Here is a 20,996-nt window from a genome sequence, read left to right as displayed (position 1 = left end):
TCTTGTAGCCTGGCACTCCAGTCTTTCCTATGAGGTTTTACTATCTTCTCCAGAATGCATTTAATCTCCCTGTTAGACACTTTTGCTTATCCATTGGTTTGGGAATGATAAGCTGTTGCTACTTTATGAACAATCCCATGCTTCTTCAGTAATCCTGTCAGTCTCCTGTTACAAAAGTGAGTGCCTTGATCACTCATGATTGCTCGTGGTGATCCAAAGTGGCAAATAATATGATTTCAAACAAAGAAAACAACAGTGTTAGCATCATCAGTACGGGTAGGAATGACTTCCACCCATTTAGAAACATAATCTACAGCTAACAGTATATAAATGTAACCATTAGAGTTTGGAAATGGACCCATGAAGTCAATGCCCCAAGCATCAAAAATTTCACAGAAAAGCATAATTTGTTGAGGCATCTCATCCCTCTTGGATATATTACCAAATCTTTGGCATGGGAAACAAAATTTACAAAATTCAACTGCATCTTTAAAAAGAGTAGGCCACCAGAATCCACAATCTAAAATTTTTCTAGCTGTTCTTTGAGGACCAAAATATCCTCCACTCTCAGAAGAGTGGCAGGCCTCTAAAATGGACTGGAATTCTGTTTGAGGCCCACACCTTCTATTTACCTGGTCAGTACCACACCTCCACAAATATGGGTCATCCCATATATAATATTTAGATTCGCTTTTCAGCTTGTCCCTTTGATGCTTAGTAAAATCGGGAGGGAAAGTATGACTAACTAGATAATTAACTACAGGTGCATACCAAGGAACTACTTCGGATACTTCTTGCAAACTATCAAATGGAAAAGCATCATTTATATGAGTGGAGTCATCCTTAATGTGCTCAAGGCGACTCAAGTGGTCTGCCACTAAATTCTGGTTACCACTCCTATCTTTAATTTTTAAATCAAATTCTTGCAGCAACAGTATCTAACGTATTAATCTTGGTTTGGACTCCTTTTTAGCTAATAAAAATTTTAGAGCTGCATGGTCTGAGTACACTACCACCTTAGTACCAAGTAAATAGGCTCAAAATTTATCCAAAGCAAAAACAATAGCTAGAAGCTCTTTTTCAGTAGTAGTGTAATTAGACTGAGCAGCGTCTAAGGTCTTAGACGCATAAGCAATTACGAAGGGATTCTTACCTTCGCGCTGAGCCAGCGTCACTCCTACTGCATGGTTGGAGGCATCACACATAATCTCAAATGGCTGGCTCCAGTCTGGTCCTCTCACAATTGGAGCTTGAGTCAGGGCGATCTTCAGCTTATCAAATGCTTGCATGCAATCCTCACTGAACTCGAACTTGATATCTTTCTGCAATAGTCTGGATAAAGGTAATGCTACCTTACTGAAGTCCTTAATGAATCTCCTGTAAAAACCTGCATGGCCAAGGAACAAATGGACTTCCCTCACGGAGGAGGGGTAAGGTAAACTAGAAATGACATCCACCTTTGCTGGATCTACAGAAATACCTGCATTAGAAACATGTCCTAGAACAATCCCTTGTTTTACCATAAAGTGACATTTTTCAAAATTCAATACAAGGTTTGAACTAATACACCTGTCTAATACTCTAGCTAAACTATCCAAGCAAAGGTTAAATGAATCACCATAAACGCTAAAATTATCCATAAATACTTCCATACAGTTCTCAATAAGATCTGAAAAGATACTCATCATGCATCTTTGGAAAGTAGCCAGTGCATTACATAAGCCAAAAGGCATCCTTTTATATGCATATGTTCCAAAGGGACATGTAAAAGTAGTCTTCTCCTGATCTTCAGGAGCTATATGAATTTGAAAATATCCTGTATAACCATCTAAAAAATAGTAATGGGATTTACCTGATAGGCGATCAAGCATCTGATCAATGAATGGCAAGGGGTAGTGATCCTTGCGAGTAGCTTGGTTGAGACGCCTATAGTCAATGCAAACTCTCCATGAATTCTGCACTCTAGTTGTCAGGAGCTCTCCATGCTCACTCTTTACTGTTGTGACTCCAGACTTCTTGGGCACCACTTGTACTAGACTAACCCATTCACTGTCTGAGATGGGGTAAATAATATCTGCTTCAAGTAGTCTGGTCACTTCTTTCTTGACAACTTCGAAGATGGTAGGATTCAATCTTCTTTGGGATTGACGGACGGGTTTTGATTCCTCTTCTAAGTATATTCTATGCTCACAAACTTGAGGGCTGATGTCTACTATATCTGCCAAGCTCCATCCAATTGCTTTCTTATGTTTTCTCAGCACACTAAGCAGATGCTCCTCCTGTTATGAAGTGAGTTCCCTTGCAATGATAACTTTGAAACTTCTGATTATCCTCAAGGTAAGCATACTTGAGGTGTGGAGGAAGGGGCTTCAATTCCAATTTATACTCTTGGCTAGGCTCTGGATCATCCGGGGCTAGTGATAATGGCAAAGTGTCTTCATTATGTTCAGAGGGTGTCCCCAAACTTGGACCTCGCTCCATGTGTTTCTCTTATACTTCTTCTTGGTGAACTTCAGCTACAATTTCATCAATAATATCGCATTGGAAGATAGAATGATCTTCCGGAGGATATTTCATAGCTTCATTTAAACTGAAACTCACTGTTCTACCATCTATTTCAAAGGAGTAAGTTCCTGAGAATGCATCCAGCTTGAACTTTGAAGTTTTCAGGAATGGTCTTCCAAGCAGGATTGATGATGGTTTTCCTGAGTCATTAGGGGGAATTTCCAGGATGTAGAAGTCAATGAGAAATGTGAGCCCCTTAATGCTCACTAATACATCTTCAGCAATTTCAACTACTGTAATAATGCTTTTATCTGCTAACACAAAACGAGCTGCCGACCTTTTTAAGGGAGGGAGCCTTAAGGTATCATATATAGACAATGGCATTATACTAACACACGCTCCTAAGTCACACATGCAATCAGAAAATATTACACCTCCAATGGTACAGTTTATCATACATGGACCTGGATCACTACATTTTCAGGTATACCTCCCATTAAAGTAGATATAGAACTACCTAAAGGAATAGTTTCTAATTCATTAAATTTATCCTTATGTATGCATAAATCTTTCAGAAACTTTGCATATTTAGGTACTTGCTGAATAATATAAAAAAGGGGAACAGTTACCTCAACCTTTTTTAAAATTTCTACCATTTTGGGATCAAGTTCTATCTGCTTTTTAGACTTCCTTGCAAGGTGTGGGAATGGGATAGGGATGGCGCCACTTGCAGCCTCTGCATCCTTTGGTGCTCTATTCTTTGGCTGAGTTACTTCTTCTTCAACCTTGTCTTGTACTTCATCTTCCTCCTCAGCATCTTCCATTTCAGCATCTTCCACGTCTACTAAGCCTTCAATTGGGGTGTGTTCTATTGGGCTTGGCTCCTCCTGATTCCTCTCTGGCAGTATGGTTCCGGATCTTAAAGTGATGGCATTGATGCCACCCTTGGGATTGGGTAAGGGTTGAGAAGAAATTCTATTGGAGCTTGGTTAGTGGAAGTAGGTAATGAATCTATCTGGGCGGCAAGAGCTTGTAAAGTAGCATTCAGACCATTTAGAGTAGAGTTCAGTGTAGTCTGCATGTCTTGTTGTCCTTGTGCAAGAGAACGAAGTATCTCGTCATTTGATGAGGAAGTAGGGTAAGTGATCTGTGGGACTTGTTGTTGGTTATCCTGGGGTCCTTGTGACTGTCTTAGGTGAGGAGCTCTGTAAGGTTGGTTCTGATTCTGCTGTCTATTGTTGTTATTCCATCTCTGGTTTCTATTGTTATCTTTGCCTCCTCTGTTATAGTTGTCCCTCCAGCCATGGTTGGAATTATCTCTCCAACTTTGGTTGGAGTTGTCTTGCCATCCTTGGTTATAGTTTCCACCTTGGTTGTAGTTACCGCCTTGTTGATTGTATCCTTGATTCGGGCAGTCATAGAAGTTATGAGTAGCTACCACAGTGTTGTCTTCTTGTTGGATCTGCGGGCATTCATCAGTATAATGACTATAATCAGCACATATTTCGCATACTCTTTGTGGGACTAGCTGTTGGCTTTGTTATGGTGGGGAAGGCTGAGCTTATTGTTGTTGGTTTAACTGCATTTGCTTTAGTAAGTTGGTCATTTCACATATACTCTGTGTAAGAGCAGAAGTTTCATTACTAGAGGAAACCTCTGCAACAGCTTTTAAGTGGCGGCTCCGGTGCCTGTGATTCCTGGTGGACTCATCTAAATCGCTGATTAGTTGCCATGCTTCATCTGCGGTCTTGTACTTCTTCAGAGAAATATTACTAGCACCATCTAATGTAGTTTTATCCTGAGGCTTCGTGCCTTGAGTGAAGTAGTTGATTAACACTATCCTGTCAATCATGTGATGGGGGCATGTGTCCAGAAGGTTCTTAAAACGCTCCCAATACTCATAAAGAGTTTCTGATTCTCCTTGAACAATGCAGGAGATCTCTTTCCTCAATCTGTCTGTAACTTCAGCTGGAAAGTATTTTTCCAAAAATTCTCTCCTGAGCATATCTCAGTTGGTAACAGTCGCTTCAGGTTGGGAGTAGTACCACTCCCTCGCCTTTCCCTCAAGAGAAAATGGGAAGACGGTTAACAGAATAGAAAATTCATTCGCACCATAACGCCTAACAGTAGAACAGGCTGTCTGAAAATCCCTTAGGTGCTTGATAGGCTCCTGAGCAGGTAAGCCATGAAACTTGGGCATCAAGTTGATTAATGCAGTCTTCAGCTCAAAATCTGCAGCCAGAGTTGGATGATGCACTTGATACGGCTGCAGTGTAAAATATGGGGCTCCAGCTTCCTGGAGAGTAATCCTCCTAGGTGCTGCCATGTTATCTACACGTGAATCAACTGAATCAGTAGTAAATGAGCTTGTTTCGCTCTCAGATGGCAGTTCAGATTCGCCCTCAGATGAGACTGGTGAATCGATAACAATCACTTTACCACCCTCTGAGGCTAACCTGCGTCGAGCTCGCCTAATACGTGAAATAGTTCTTTCAATTTCAGGATCAAATGCAGCTAAGCTCGAATTAGACAGTGAACGCGTCATTCAATGAAAGAAACATATAGCTCATGGTAATAAAATAAAAATAAAATATGCAATTAAAATTAAAATATGTACACTAATTAATAATTTAGCACACAATTGCAACTCCCTGGCAACGGTGCCAAAAACTAACGAGGGACAGAAGTTAGACTAATTAAGAGATTATAATATAATAGAACAGCGTTGCGAGTATAGCTCTTAACCAGCAAAAATCCGCCTCATCAATTTAGAAAGGTTGTCACAAAAAGTTTAGAATAAAAATACTAGGAGTATGAGTCCTAGGTCGTCTCCCAACGAGTTGCTAGAAAGGGTGCTAATTTATTAATCAAGAGTTTCCAAGAGAGTTTGAGAGTTGAATAATGAGCAATTAAGTAATTGTAAATTAAAGCAATAAAAAACTAAGAATGATTATTAATATTCTAGATAAAAAGCCTTGACTGGGGGAATGATTAATCGGAAGTTCTATCCTTGTTGGGATCTCTTAAGTGTAGTATCAAACAGGTTGTTGTTTTCACCTAGTTAACCCTTACTAAATAAAGGAAAGTCAAGTGATTGAGCTAACTCTTATTCGCAAATCCTAGTCCTCTCCCTTGGAAAGGTCTAGCGTTAGTAAATACAGAACTAGCCAACAACTTCCAATTTAACCATCACTTAAGCCTTCCAACTCAAGTGTCTCCTTTTAATCAACCCCCATGTCAAGTAGGAAAGCTACTCTATTGACATGAATATAATGCTTGTAGAAATATAAAAAGAAGACATGATAAATTGAATAAAATAAAGCTTTAAAAATTAATTAAAGATAAAAGTAATCCTTTTCACTAACAATCCATGAAAATAATCCAACTACCACTTTAAACAAGAATTAAGAATATGGAATAAATAAAAGAGTAAGTAAGGATACAAACTAGAATATTATCTTTGATGGAGGTAATGACTCTTCAGTATCCAAAAGCAAAAGCAATAAACTAGGAATGTAAAGAGAAACTAGAGGAAGAGTAATTCTCTCTCTAGATTCAGATCTAAAAACCTAAAAACTATCCTAATGAGAATATGTGAACGTGTCTCTGTGTGTGTTGAGTCTCTGCTTGTTTCCTGGCTTTATTCTGTGTTTCTGGACCAAAAACTGGGTCAAAACGCGGCCCGAAATCTCCCCCAGCATTTTCTGTTAATTTTGCAGATCGCGCAGGTCACGTGTACGCGTCAGTCACGCGTGCGCGTCATTTGGCATTTTTTTCCTTGTCACGCGTACGCTTCTTCCACACGTGCGCGTCTTTTGTGCAGACTCCAATCCATGCGTACATGTCAGGCACGCGCACGCGTCGCTGCAATTTCCTCATTTCCGCGTGCTCGCGTGAGCCATGCGCACGCGTCGGTGTTCGCTGGTCATCTCCTTTAGTTTCTTATTTTCCTTCCATTTTTGCAAGCTTCCTCTCCATTCTCTAAGCCATTCCTGCCCTATAAAGCCTGAAACACTTAACACACGGATCACGGCATCGAATGGTATAAAGGAGAATTAAAATATACTAATTAAAGATCTCTAGGAAGAAAGTTTTCAATCATAAAATAATACTAGGAAGGGATTATAAAATCACGCAAATCATATGAATAAGTGGGTGAAGACTTGATAAAAACTACTCAATTAAACACAAGATAAACCATAAAATAGTGGTTTATCCCACCCCAGTAAGCTACACATGCTTTGAACCTACTGTTGATCACAATTGATTGGTATCAAACTCGATTTCTCAAAGTTGATGCTTAAGCCCGACATCAATTCGAAGCATCGTTGAAGCCTTTTATAATTCTTAACAGACTCCTCCTCTGGCAGACAGAACAAGACAATATCATCAGCGAACTGGAGATGTGACAATTCTATATTGTCTCTTCCCACGAACAGAGGGGATATCTGACCATTTTTTACTGCCTCCCTAATCATCCTATGTAGAACATCAACAACAAGTACAAACAGGAACGGAGAAAGAGGATCACCTTGTCTCAGACCTCTATCCATCTTGAACGGTTTAGTTGGCGAACCATTTACCAAGACTGACATAGTGGCTGTGCTGACACACTCCATAACCCACTCCCTCCACCTAAGGCCAAATCCCATCTTCTGCAGGACAATGTCCACAATTCTCCACCTGACCTTATCATATGCCCTTTGAAAATCCAGCTTGATTATAGCCGCTTCCTTCTTCCTTGATTTGAGCCAATGTACAGTTTCACATCCAATCAGAGCCCCATCATGTATTTTCCATCCCTTTACAAATGCACTCTGAGTCTCTCCAACCAGGCCTGGCATAACTGATCTCATTCTGCTAACCAATACCTTGGAAATCACCTTGTATACATAGCCAACCATGCTAATTGGACGAAGGTCCTTAATCTCCTTAGCACCAATAAACTTTGGCGCCAATGCCACCCATGTGAGGTTAGAGTCTTTCGGTAGCCTAGATGTCTGAAAGAATTCTAGCACAGTTACTGTGAACTCAGCCCCGATTTCATCCCAACACTTCTTAATGAAGTTCATGTTGTACTCATCACTTCCTGGTGCCCTAGATGATTCACAGTCCCACACGGCGTCTTTAATCTCCTCAAGCAATGGCAAAACCTCCAAAGCTGCAGCATCTTCTACATCTATCATATTCACTAGTCCATCTCTAAAAGCCACCATAGGAGCCTCCTCATGGTAATATAATTTCTTGTAGAACTCTCTGATAGCAATTTTTATTCTTGCTTGATTCCTGACTAGCCTTCCATTAATTACCAGCGCATCAATCCTGTTATTCCTCCTTCTAGTTGAAGCTACATTGTGAAAGTATCTGGCATTTTTGTCCATGTCCTTTGTGAGGCAGGATCGCAATATCTGTTTTCAGTGTAGTTCCTTCCTTACATACCACTTCTTACAGCACGTCACCAACGCCTTTCTTCTTGCCTCCACTGTTCCATTATATACATCATTGCTTACCATGTCATCTATCTTCTTTATCTCTTCCTCAAACTGCATATTTTTCTTATCCATGTCGCCAAAATTATCTCTGTGCCACTAATAGATGAGGATTGTTGTCGATCTAGATTTTCTTCCTAAAGAAAGGAATTATTTCGCTGTAAGCATAGCTCCAAACCAACAAACAACTCTCACATCAAATTAAAATATGGTTTTGTCACAAGTACAAACTCCAATAAAAATTAACCGTAGTATTTAGACTCCGGGTCATTTCACAAAGAATTGCAATGAAATGCTCAATTGTTGACTATGAAGAACAAAAGGGTTTAGTTGATAAAAGGGGCAATAAAATAAATGACAAGAAAAGTAAATAGAGCAATTAAAGAAAGCAATTAATAAAGAGAGACATTCATGGCAAGGAATTGAGAATATAGGCTTTCTATCCTAGTCATTAATCATAACGATAATTAACAAGAATTTATCTTATTTCGTCATTTCCAACATTGGAAGAAGGTATAAGTTATCTTCCATGAGAGAAAGTCAAACAAGACTAGTTAATCTCAAATAAAAAATCCTAATCAACTCACTAATTGAATTAGCAAAAGATTAGCGTCATTGAAAATGATATTAACTAACAACTCTAGATCACCAATGTAAATTGGGTATTAATGACTCAAGATTGCCCAATTACTCTTCCCAAGCCAAGAATGCTCAAAAGCTACTCTAAAGCCCAACCAAGTATTTTGTCAAATACTTGGTGGGTACAAATGGAAAACATGGTAAAAGTGCAAGAATAATAAATCTACCAACTACCAATTGCAAGAAAAGTAAATCAACAACTCAAATCATCAACAAAAGAAACATCAATATTAAATTTCATCAAATGTAAACAAGATCCAACATGAATATTCATAAACATAAAAGAGACATAAAAGTAAAATTGACAAGAGAACTAAGAAAAATAGAATAGTAGAATAAGAAATTGTAAAAGAAACAAGATGAGAACAATAATCAAAACCTAGATCTAAGATGGATTAACCTAACCTAATTCTAGAGAGAAGAGGGAGCTTCTCTCTCTAGAAACTAACCTACATGACGCTACACTACCAAACAATTGCTCTTTCCTTGCCCAAGCTTGAATTCTGCATGAAATAGCATCAGAAATAAATTGGGTTGGGCCCAAAGTGCTTCAGAAATCGCTGGGGGCGATTTCACTTTAGTGGGCCACCAGCAGCATCGACGCGCACGCGTACATGGCGCGTGCGCACCCCTATACGCGAAGTAACATATGGAAACTTTTATATCATTTCGAAGCCCCCGATGTTAGCTTTCCAACGCAACTAGAACTGCCTCATTTGGACCTCTGTAGCTCAAGTTATGGTCGATTGAGTGCGAAGACGTCAGGCTTGACAGCTTTACGGTTCCTTCATTTCTGATTTTCTTCATGAGTTCTCCCCTTTTGCATGCTTTTATCCTCACTTATTCCATCCAATACTTGCCTTTTGAACCTGAAATCACTCAGCAAACATATCAAGGCATCGAATGGAATTAAAGTGAATTAAATTTAGCTATTTTAGGGCCTAAAAAGCATGTTTTCACATTTAAGCACAAATTAAGGGAGAATTACAAAACCATGCTATTTCATTGAATAAATGTGAGAAAAAGGTGATAAAATCCCCCAAATTAAGCACAAGATAAACCACAAAATCGGGATTTATCAGCCACCTTCCCAGCGGAGTTGTCAAGGCCTTCAATTTTTCTGTGAACTGTATATTCCCTAATCCCCTCCATTCCTCCTTGACCATTCTTAGGAAACCTTCATGTGTAAACCACGAGTCAAGACTCCAGAAAGGCCTAGGCCCATATCTCAAGCTAGTATCTTCTACTATCATAGGGCAGTGATCTGACAAGCCCCGTGGTCCTCCTCTCAAGCGAATCTCTAGGAACTCCTCCACCCATTCTAAACTAACCAGAACTCTATCAATCCGGCTACAGGAGCGTCCTCTGAACCAGGTAAACTTCCTGTCATTAAGCGGTAAGTCCACCAAATGCATATCTTGTATCCAGTTCTTAAACTCTTCAGCAGAAATCGATAAGTTGACATTGCCTTTCCTTTCTTCTACATGTACAATCTCGTTAAAGTCACCCATGAAGCAACAAGGTACCTGACATAATCCAGTCGTCTCAACTCTTCCTAAACAACAAGTTTTTCCTCTCTGGTATGGGCACCATAGATCAAGAAAAATGCACAATTGAAATTGTTCTTCAAAATTACCCCTTCTACGCATAGCCACCTCTCCCCTTTATAACAATTATTCATTTTAAAACACATTTCATCCCACATTAACAACAAACCTCCCTACGCACCATCAGACTCAACAAATTCCCACCCAACACTATCTTGTCCCCAGAACCTTGATACATTAAATCTAGTCACTGCAAGCTTTTTAGTTTCAACCAGACCTAGCATGTTTAGTTTATATTTTTTTTCTTCATATCCTTTATCATTCTCACTTTACCATCCCCCCTCAACCCCCTCACATTCCATGAACTAAAAATTATTTTAAAATATTGTTACACACCTTGTTTTTGTTCTTAGGCCTGTACTGTCTTGCTTTCGCCTTTTATTTTGCCAATCTTTTTTTCTGGGCATTTTTTTCATTTTGAGCTTGGAGGGCAGACATGATATCGTCTTCTTCGTTGTACAGCATTGCACCGGACTCCACAGCTACTTCCTACATCCTCCTGTTTTCCAGCATCTGCTCCTCCAGCGTTGAGCTCTGGTTGTCACCAATATCCTCATATTCATCTCTGTCTCCCTTCCTGTTAGTAATCCCAGCTCCATCCTCATTCGGCATCGACCCCCCCGGTCCTATCTTCGATCTATTACAGACATGTACAGCATCGTTAACCACAGCTATCTTATTTTCCAAGCTTGTGCCTTTAACTTCCGCAGCAGTTTTATTCTCCTCGTCTGAGCCGTTCTCCCCGTCGGTGTCCCCAAGGTTGCCATCGTCACTAGCATCCCCATTTCTGCCATTTATGCCCGCCACGCCCCCAACATCTCCTAGGCTAGCAATCGACGGAAGGCTTGAGATAACAGTCCTCTTCATCCCTCTAACCCTTCCATCCTCCAAGTCCTCCGGAGTCCCCATCAACTCCTCACACCCAAACGCCTCAGCGCAGTCGCCTCTGCTGTCGACGGTCGTCTCACCCTCAGCCCCGTCAACCGTCCCAATCGCACACCAGTCCTCCAGTCCCTGGCTCGCATGGGTTAATCATAAGTCTCCAGCTCGTCGTTTTCGTGGGACCAGGGGGGAAGCAGCGCCATGAGCTCCCTGGATCGCTCCTGTTGTTATTTCGCGAAGGAGAACAGCACTGCAAACCCATGGTGTGCTCCGTTTCCGTCGACCCACTTCCTCCTAACCCGGTCCAGCCCTGTTGGCAGCCTCTGCATTCGTTGTTGCTGCCCCCAATAGGAGTTTCGGCCCAGTAGCATTTCGTAGCCCAAACTGGTTAATATTATTATTGGGCCAGGAATCCTTTATGTTATTTTTTGTTAGTCTACCCCTTCTGGCTCCTCTTAGCAGCCCACAGTCCATAGCCTCCACCTCCCAAGAAACGGTTCTATCAGAATCCTCATTATTGCACAAATCAGCATCCCCCACCAAATCCGCATGCCCTTCAATTCCTTCAATGCTTGATTTCTACGTTATCTGATTGCGGTGATTGTCAATTAAATTCACATTGACCCACTCATTCAAAATACTTTCAGAAATTACCCTTCTACCCTCTACTTCGTCATCCTCTCGTGCCACTGCCATCAGCAGTTCTTCTCCCTGGTTAATGCATTTCGATCGATTTACCTACCCCACCGTCCTGCCAATCGCATCTGAGCCGTTACCTGAAGCATTTTCTCTTTGCATCTCACCGCTTGTGCTTTCATTAGAAATGTTATTCAACTTATAACTCGTTCTAAGCATCTCGTGTGCCACCTCCTTTACCATAACATCGAAACCGCTAATGCCAATTGTAATGTGTATCCACTCATTAATCACATTCATAATACATGTATCAATTTGTACTCGTCCCACACTGAAGTAATTGCAGGATTCTGTCTTCGTATCGCATCCAACCACTTCACCCCATTGACTCCCGATGGTTTTGAATGTTTCCGCAGACCAAGCATGCAGCGGCACTCCAAAACATTCTAGCCACACTCTTCTGGTTTCACTTCGCTCCGACTCCTCCCATCTCCATATGCTATTAAAACTGTCAGTAAGGCTTTGTAAGTTCCTAGTTCTCGTATATGGGTAACTTGGGGCAAATTTTTTGCAATCTGTTCTTTCAAGGATCTAAAATTAATAGCAATTGTTGTCCCTCCCACTAGGCTTCTCTGTAACCATTCCATAATTTTTTTCCACAGATACTTCCACCTTCTTTGTCCATCCATTTCCATGTGGATCTAGGCTTTGCTCCTCCTTACCCATTTCTGTTGTGTTCGCCTGGGCCACTACCTTCTGACATTGCAGCCTGAGAGTAGGCGTGTTTTGGTCAACATTTGTTCCCGTGGTTCTCTGGACTCCATTCGTATCCGACTTCCTTCTGTATTTAGCTTCCCCTACAAAAACAACTTTACCCCTCAATCTCATGCGATTCATTTCCCTTATAGCCTTCAAAGCTCCTCCCTTCGTAGTGTAACGTATGAAAGCAAATATATATACATTATCACTTCTTTGTTTTCGTGATAAGTATATATCATTTATGCATCCTTTCCAGTTAAACAATTGAAACAGCTCTTTCTTCGATACATCATTCGGAAGGTTGTCCACAAAGATTGAGAAAGACTCATTCTCAAGTTTCTGATACTCTTCTCGGTTCCAGACTCTTAGATCTTTATCCTGTTCCCTAAGTCTAGCCCTCCCTGTATTTTTCACCCACGCTCTCTCACTCTCTCTCTCTCTCTCTCTCTCTCATGATTTTGGTAGTTAATTGATCAATGATTTAAGAAAGAAAACCTTTAAGATTCTCTACTCTCCCAATTCACTAATAGGAAAGGCATTAAGAATTTAATGTTGAATGTTAAGTTTTGTTTTTGTCAAGGTTGCGAGAACCAGACCGGTCAATAAACCGGTGAGGTGACTGGTTCACTGGTTCACAGATTCAATCGAGGTTCAACCGATTTAATTAAATATTAAATAAAATTATTAAAAATTTAGTATATAAACACATTAAACACAACACGAGTTCCATAATGCATTGAAGAGGAAATTATCCAATAGCTATTAAATGTACAATGATGATGCCTATACCAAATGGATTATGTAAATGGAACACAAACTTAAAAACCAATCTATAATCTCTAGAGCTCTTAGTGGCTTCAGTTCCCTGTGAACTTTTCCATCTGCATAACTCATTGACTCCTCTGTCCCATTGCTCTTGACCTGCTCCTCTGCTGTGTTGCACAATTTATCAAGAGCCATTCCATTCTCATCTTCACATTCACCATTCTCTCTACAATTTTCAGGTAGAGATGCATGAGGGACATCCTCCTGGCAGGTTCAGAAGCATTACTTTCAGATACTTTCACCACCAACATTCAATATAGCAGAATTCAATAGAGCACAATTGAACTTATATAGCGAAATTCAATATAGAAAAATTCAAAAACCAGAGTCCCAAAATTGAACTTTATCAAATTTATATTCGGTAAAATTCAGAATTACAAAATGATTAATCTATATAATTAACAAAATAAAAAAATTTGAAAAGCAGAAGAACTCAAAACAAGAACTCTGCATCTGAAGTTATGAACTCAAATCTGCTCTAAATTCCTCACTGAATAAAAAATTAATTGAAAACAACAAAAACTAGAAAAAATTTTAACATAAACAATGTAGTGAAGCAATCCATCATAACACCATCAACTGAGAATCAAACAAATCAGCAACAAACAAGTGAAGCAACTCAGAAATCAAAATAAATAAAATTAACAAACACAACAGAGGAAACAAATAAAAAACTAAAGTGAAAAAGGGAAGAAATCAGTGAAAATAAACAAGACCATGAAGATGTTGAGGGACGATGAAAATTGAAGAACTCACGGGCCACGGCGAAGAGCCCACAGCGGCACAGGTACGTTCGCACTTCAGACAGAGAGGTGCTCGACAGAGACAAAGCAGAGATGTCTCGGAGACAGAGACATTTTTTACGACGAGAAAGAGGCGGCCGACGACGGGGATGACAGAGAAGACTGGCGGCGTCTGAGACTAAAAGCGAGATAGATTGGGAGATTTTGCCATTTTGGTGAGACTGAGAGTGAGAGAGAAGAGAGAAGAGAGAAGCAGAGAAGCTTGGAAAGCCATGCACATCAACCACAGCTCCACCGCCTCCTTCTTCTATCGTTGCCGTGCTCCGACAAGCCTCATTCTTCTGCTTCTCTCCAAAGAACCTTTGAATTAGGGATTTTGATTTTGGTATGTTGGTGACACTGAGAGTGAGAGAATGGAGAGGGGATTGGGGGCATTTGGGCTACGCGTTTTGTTTTTTTTTTTTTAATTAAACCAAAACGACGCTGTTTGGTGTTAAAGGGGAGAACCGGACTTCAAAAAAATTTGCCAGTTCGTTTGGTTCACCAGTTAACCACCGATTCGGCTGGTTTTTTCACCAGTTTTTTGCAGGCCGGTTTTAGGTGTTGACCGGACCGGCTAACTGACCGGTTCTCGGTTAACCTAGTCGAACCAGCCAGTCCGGTCCAGTTTTCAGAACATTGGTTTTTTGTCAAACATGAACATTTTCATATATTATAACTAGTATCTTTTATGTTGTTTTCTAGAAAAATTTCACGTTTCTCAAAAATTCAGAGAGAATATGTAGGAAAAAGGCATAATATTGAATTGCAGTAATAAATACGAAGTAAAGATAAGAAATGTCGTGTAACTTGCAACCGGCAATTGATATTCAGCTACTTTACCTGTGTTTATTTTAATCTCAAGTATATACTCATTTTGGTCCTCAAAGAATTTTAGACTGGACACTTTAGTCCCCAACTAAAATTAATTACTCGATTGGTCCCTAACAATTAATTCTGTCAGTCACTTAGGTCCTTTACTCTGTTAACTCTAACGGAGGACAAAATAGTCCCTGACAACTCTAACAAGGGACAAAATGATCCCTGACCCCTTTATTCGAAAACGACACTGTTTTTCCCCAATTTTTATCATATCTCGCATAACCCTAACATTCATACTCTCTTTCTTCACCTTCACAGTCTTCTTTTCCATCTTTTCCTTCCTCCTCTTTATCTCCAAGATTAAGCCATGGTGTAATTGTCACACATGTCGCACCTACCTCAATATGTCATGCACCACACACTTCCTAAATCTTTGTAACTGGTACATCCACCTCATCTGCACTTCACCCACCAAAAGCATCTACTTCCACGTCTTCGATAACATCACCTCCAACCCTGACACGTCCATGACATCCTCAAGACCAAGTTCCACAACTACTCCAAGGACACGCCTTTCTCCACTCTTCGATAAGCAATATAGATTGTTGGACATTAGGACATCATGAGAAGATTCTCCTTCGAATCATATGCAAATTCTCATTTGAAATAGACACCGAGTGCTTCATTCTTTCTTTTCCAGAGTTCAAGTTGGCATACAGCTTCGACCTCGCATCCAAGCTATCAGTACAACGAGCAATGTCGTTGTTGCTGCTCATATGGAAACTGAAGCAATTACTGAACATTTGTTTGGAGAAGAAGCTAAAGGAAGCGATTGGAGTGATGGAAAATGTGGTCATGGAGATGATAGGGCAGAGGAGGAGGGAGATGGCAACGACAACGACGGGTCTTAACAAATCAGACTTGCTGTCTAGATTCATGGGATCCATCGAAGACGATAACTAGTTGAGAGACATAGGCATCAGTTTCCTGAGTATGAATTGGCTAAGAACAAGTTGAGAATTTTTTTTCTTGTGAACATTAAATTTATAGAGTGTGCATTGTGTAGTTTGAAGTTACAGTGTTAGACTGCTAGTGTTATACGAGATATGATGGAAATTGGGAGAGAACAGTGTCATTTTCGAACAGAGGAGATCAGGGACCATTTTGTCCCCTGTTAGAGTTGTTAGTAACTATTTTGTCCTCTGTTAGAGTTAACGGAATAAAGGACCTAAGTGACTAACGGAATTAATTGTTAGGGACCAATCGAGTAATTAATTTTAGTTGGGGATTAAAGTGTCTAGTCTGAAATTCTTTGAGGACCAAAATGGGTATATACTCTTTAATCTCTCTATTAGCATATAAATTGGCGACTCCAATGGTAAAATTCTCACCGCAACAAAATAATACTCGCATTTTATCACCATTTTGTATCATAAAAGAATCAAATATCACAGATTCTTGCCCAAGAACAATTAGGTTCTTGTACAAAAAATTAATGACTAGATAACGACACTAATTAGAGTCTTATCAATAAAAGTTATTTCTTTTTTAGTTTTTTTAATAGAAATTCAGTTATTTTTATGTGAAGATAGTTGAGAATCGTCAAATAATTTAATATATTTGACTAAATTTTTATCTAATATTTTTTTCTTACAGTATATTTGCTCACCACATTCACACACTAGAAGAAATTTTATATTCCACTCGTAAGATTTGAATCCTGGTACAGCTTGATGGAAGCCTTCATCTGTGCCAAGTTTCAACGACTAATAGATTTTTTTTTGTGACTGAAATAAACTAAACAAAGAAAAACAAAACAAAAGATCTACTTAAAAGAGAGACAGTCCTTTTTAAGACTACTCTTAAACTCCTCCTAAGGTGAAGCAAGCTCTACATGAGAAAGTTGTAACTTTTTCGCCATCTTTGCCATAGTATCTGCCACCGTGTTTGCATCTTTCATAATCAAATGAAAGTCAACACGCTAATTACAATGCATGATATCTCTTATTTTGAGCACCAATGGATCAATAAACCCAAAACCATCTTGGTGATTAGCAACAAGATTAAATGCTTCCACACAATCCGTCTCATAAATAACATCTCGTTGACCCACATCCCAAGCTAAGAGATATCCTCTCTAAATAGCAAACAATTCCCCTTGAAGAATACTATTGCTCTTAATCATTCCCAAACACCCCCTTTGCCAACTCCCATTACAATCTCTAATAACACAAGCAAAACCAACACTATCACCTGAACCAACATAACTAGCATCACAATTAATCTTGAAAGTACCAATGAATGGGGATTCCAAAAACCATTTAGAGTAGAGGGAAGGGATATACGTTCTAATTCAAAAATATTCCTAAGCTCCTTTTCTGAAGTTAATGCCAGAAAAATCACTTTTTCCGGAGGCCAAGTTTCATGAGGATTAAAGATGTCATTATTCATTGCTCGCCATATCTACCAAAGTCCCAAAAAGAACTTGAACGGATGCTCTCTGCTATGATACAAGAACCAGTTCTTCAAATCCAAAGGATGACAAGAAATATCCAACCTATGCCATACAAGCTGAGCTTCTGGGCAATCCTGAATACAATGTAAAACCGATTCCTGGTTAGAAAGACATCTTGGGCACCTATCCGATGACAACATCCCTCTTCTAAAGCAAAAACTTGCAGTAGGAAGAGCCTCCTTAAGACACAACCAAGCCAAAAATTTGTGCTTTTCCGGAACAAGCTAACGCCAAAGCCAAAGCCAATTCTCCCGCTCCTCCCAACCAAAAAGCTTTTTACACAACCACAAGTAACCATTGCGTGAATCATAGAATTTGGCAGCAGACCCAAACTAATACCAACCCACTTTTGGACCTACTTGCACATCTGAATTGTAAAAGAGAATATTACCTTTCAAATTTTGAGATAAAGGAGAATAAAGAGTATCCAAATGCCACCTACTAACCGACCAAATATCCTGTATCCGGAGATTCGAATAAGAAATGTGAACATAATCCATCTTATTAGATAACCGTCCTTCTCTCCTCCAACTAGAAAACCAAAAATTCTGGTTCAAATCCCAATACACCAAGCAAACCCATCCTTCAACACTTTCCAAGCCTTGCAAAGACTCCTCCAAATGGGAGAGCCCTTGTTCTTAGGACAACTAAAATAGTTATATAGAGATGATCGGTATTTAGCATCCAACAATTGGACCCATAACTTGTTTGGCTACTAGAAAAAAGTCCAAATTAGCTTCCCAAGAAGAGCAATATTCACACAATAAGGATCTCTAATTCCCAAACCTCCATATTTTTTTGGAGTAACCAGTACCTTCCAACTAACAAGATTCAATCCTCTTCTATCAACTTGTCCTTTCCAAAGAAAATTCCTCATCATAGACTCCAATTTACTAATGATTCCTTTTGGAAAAATAGAGACCTGCATCTGGTACGTGGGAATAGTGGCTGCAACAGAATTAACCAAGCAGAGTCTACCAGCCCGATTGAGTAAACTCCCTTTCCAGCTTTCTAGTCTACTTCGAATCTTATCTAGGACACCATTGAAAGCTAAACGGGTCACCCTATAATGGCTAAGGGTTACCCCAAGATACTTGCCCAAGTCTTGGACAAATTTGATAGAGGATACCCCAGTGAAAACCTCTTTCCTTATTGCAGAGACATTCTTGGAGCAAAGCGCTTTAGACTTCTTCACATTAATCTTCATCCCATATGCTTTGCAAAAAGTCTCTAAAACCAACATCATATTTTGCACTTGTCTCTTTGTAGCTTTACAGAATAGAAGCAAGTCATCTACAAACATTAAGTGGGATATTCTTGGTCCTCCTCTAGAAACAGCAACCGGCTCCCACAAACCCAAATTAACCTGATAATTAATAAAGCATGCCAATCGCTCCATACACAATACAAAAAGATAGGGTGACATAGGGTCTCCTTGTCTAAGACCCCGGCTAGGAGTAAATCCATTCAGACGATTCCCATTCTAAAGAATAGATAAGGAGAAAGCAGTGACACAATTCATAATCAAATTAATTGTAGGAATAGGAAAACCAAAGCTCTTAAGGGTATGAGCTAAAAACCTCCAGTCAACTCTGTCATAAGCTTTCTCTAGATCAATCTTAAAGGCCAGTGTGCCTTTCTTTGATTTAGTCTTCTTCATAAAGTGGAGGACTTCTTGAGCAATAATGATGTTGTCAGGAGTTTCTCGTCCCGGAATAAATCCTACTTGAAGCGGGCTAACAATCTCCGCAAGATGAGGACGGAGCCTATTAACAAGGACCTTCGTGATGATCTTGTAAACTACATTGCAGATATTAATTGGCCTGAAATCTTTCATAGATACTGGTGATTCAACTTTTGGAATAAGAACCAGTAAAATTTTCATCATTCTCGGATCAAGAGTAACACCGGAGAATGCCTGCTTAACCATCTTCCAAACATCAAGACCAATGATCTCCCAATATTCTTTGAAGAAGAAAGCTTGAAATCCATCAGGACCCGGAGCTTTAAAGGAGTTCATGTGAAAAACAGCTGTTCTGACTTCCTCCAGAGTAACTGGTGTCGTAAGATTATTGCAAGCTTCCTCATTCAGAGAAGGAAGAGGCACATCACCAAGGCAACCTAAATCAACATCATCTAAATGACAGAATAATCTTTTATAGAAAGACTCTGCTTCTTGACTCAAAACCTCTGGATCAGTTTTCCACACTCTATCCTTGAGAAAAAGGCCATGAATTTTATTATGCTTCCTTCGCATAAGAGTTTGAATATGAAAGAATCTTGTATTCCTATCCCCGAACCTTACCCACTGCTCTCTGTACTTTTGGAACCATAGGAGCTCTTCTTGCACTAGAGTATTATTATAATCATCAATAGGGGTGGCAAACGGGCCTAAACCCGCCGGGCTGGCCCACGTAACCCGCCAAAAAAGGCGGTCCGGGCTGGAAAATTGGGACCGCCAAATAGCAAAAGCCCGCTTCGGGGCGGGCTTCCCCGCTTGCCACCCCTAATCATCAAGCAACTGTTGCTCTTTTTGACGCAAATAAATGCTATCCACCACTTCCAAACGCTTTTGTAAATAATTAATATGCTGCTCTAATTCACATTTCTTAACAAAAATGTTACCAAATACCTTCGAGTTAAACTCTAGTGAATTCTTCTGTACTTCCGAAACCTTGCCATGAATCCCTCTATTACCAGACCACCATGACTGATTCACAATATCCCTATACCCCGGATGAGTAGCCCAAGAAGCAACAAAATGGAAAGGTCAATTCCCTTTAGGCTGAGGACGACCTTTACAACGCACCAGAATAGGACAATGATCAGACTGAAACCTATTTAAAACTTCTGCATAAGCCTCTGGAAAGATAGATAACTAACTACTATTTATACAGACTCGGTTAAGCTTTTTTGCCACGTCAACATAATTTTTCACCCTCTTGTACCAAGAAAATCGCCTCCCAATAGTCTTCAGATCAAACAAACCACTATCTCCTAATGAAGTAGCAAACATATCTGCTCTTTGATGAGAAAATTGACAGCCCTTGGATTCATTAAATTTGACTTCATTAAAATCACCAAGAACAATCCAAGGTCCTTGAAATACCATGGATTGTGTAACAAGATAATTGATGAATCCATATTTGATGATATATTTTGGCTATAATTGGATGGATTTCATCACATCAACTCACACTTATTCACCTAAATAGCATGCTTTTGTGTTTTCTCTCTAGATTGCATCTAAATGTGAAAACATGCTATTTTATGCTTATTTTAATCACTTTTAATCCCACTTTTATGCCATTCGATGCCATGACATATTTGTTGAGTGATTTTAGGTCCTAAAGGTAAGTTTGGCAAGGCAAAAGTGGAAAGAAGCATGTACAAAGGGAGAAAGCATGAAGAAAACAAGGGAGAAGCACACATTGGAGTATGCGTGCGTACAACCTAGTGTGTACGCACAAAAGCCACAAAACCATGTGTGGATACGCACAAGAAGAAAATCAGCATGTGTGCGGACGCACACACC

General features: G+C 39.8%; 1 long non-coding RNA gene across 1 annotated transcript; it reads left to right on the top strand.

The window, feature by feature from the left end:
• LOC110271783 lies at positions 13,001-14,933 on the top strand. Its single transcript, XR_002362438.1, has 2 exons — positions 13,001-13,085; positions 14,760-14,933. It is a non-coding gene; the product is annotated as an uncharacterized LOC110271783 (long non-coding RNA).

Source organism: Arachis ipaensis, chromosome B05, assembly GCF_000816755.2.
Source record: "Arachis ipaensis cultivar K30076 chromosome B05, Araip1.1, whole genome shotgun sequence".
NCBI lineage: Eukaryota > Viridiplantae > Streptophyta > Magnoliopsida > Fabales > Fabaceae > Arachis > Arachis ipaensis.
The sequence above is the reverse complement of the archived record's forward strand: the minus strand, read 5'-3'. Positions and strand labels throughout refer to the sequence as shown.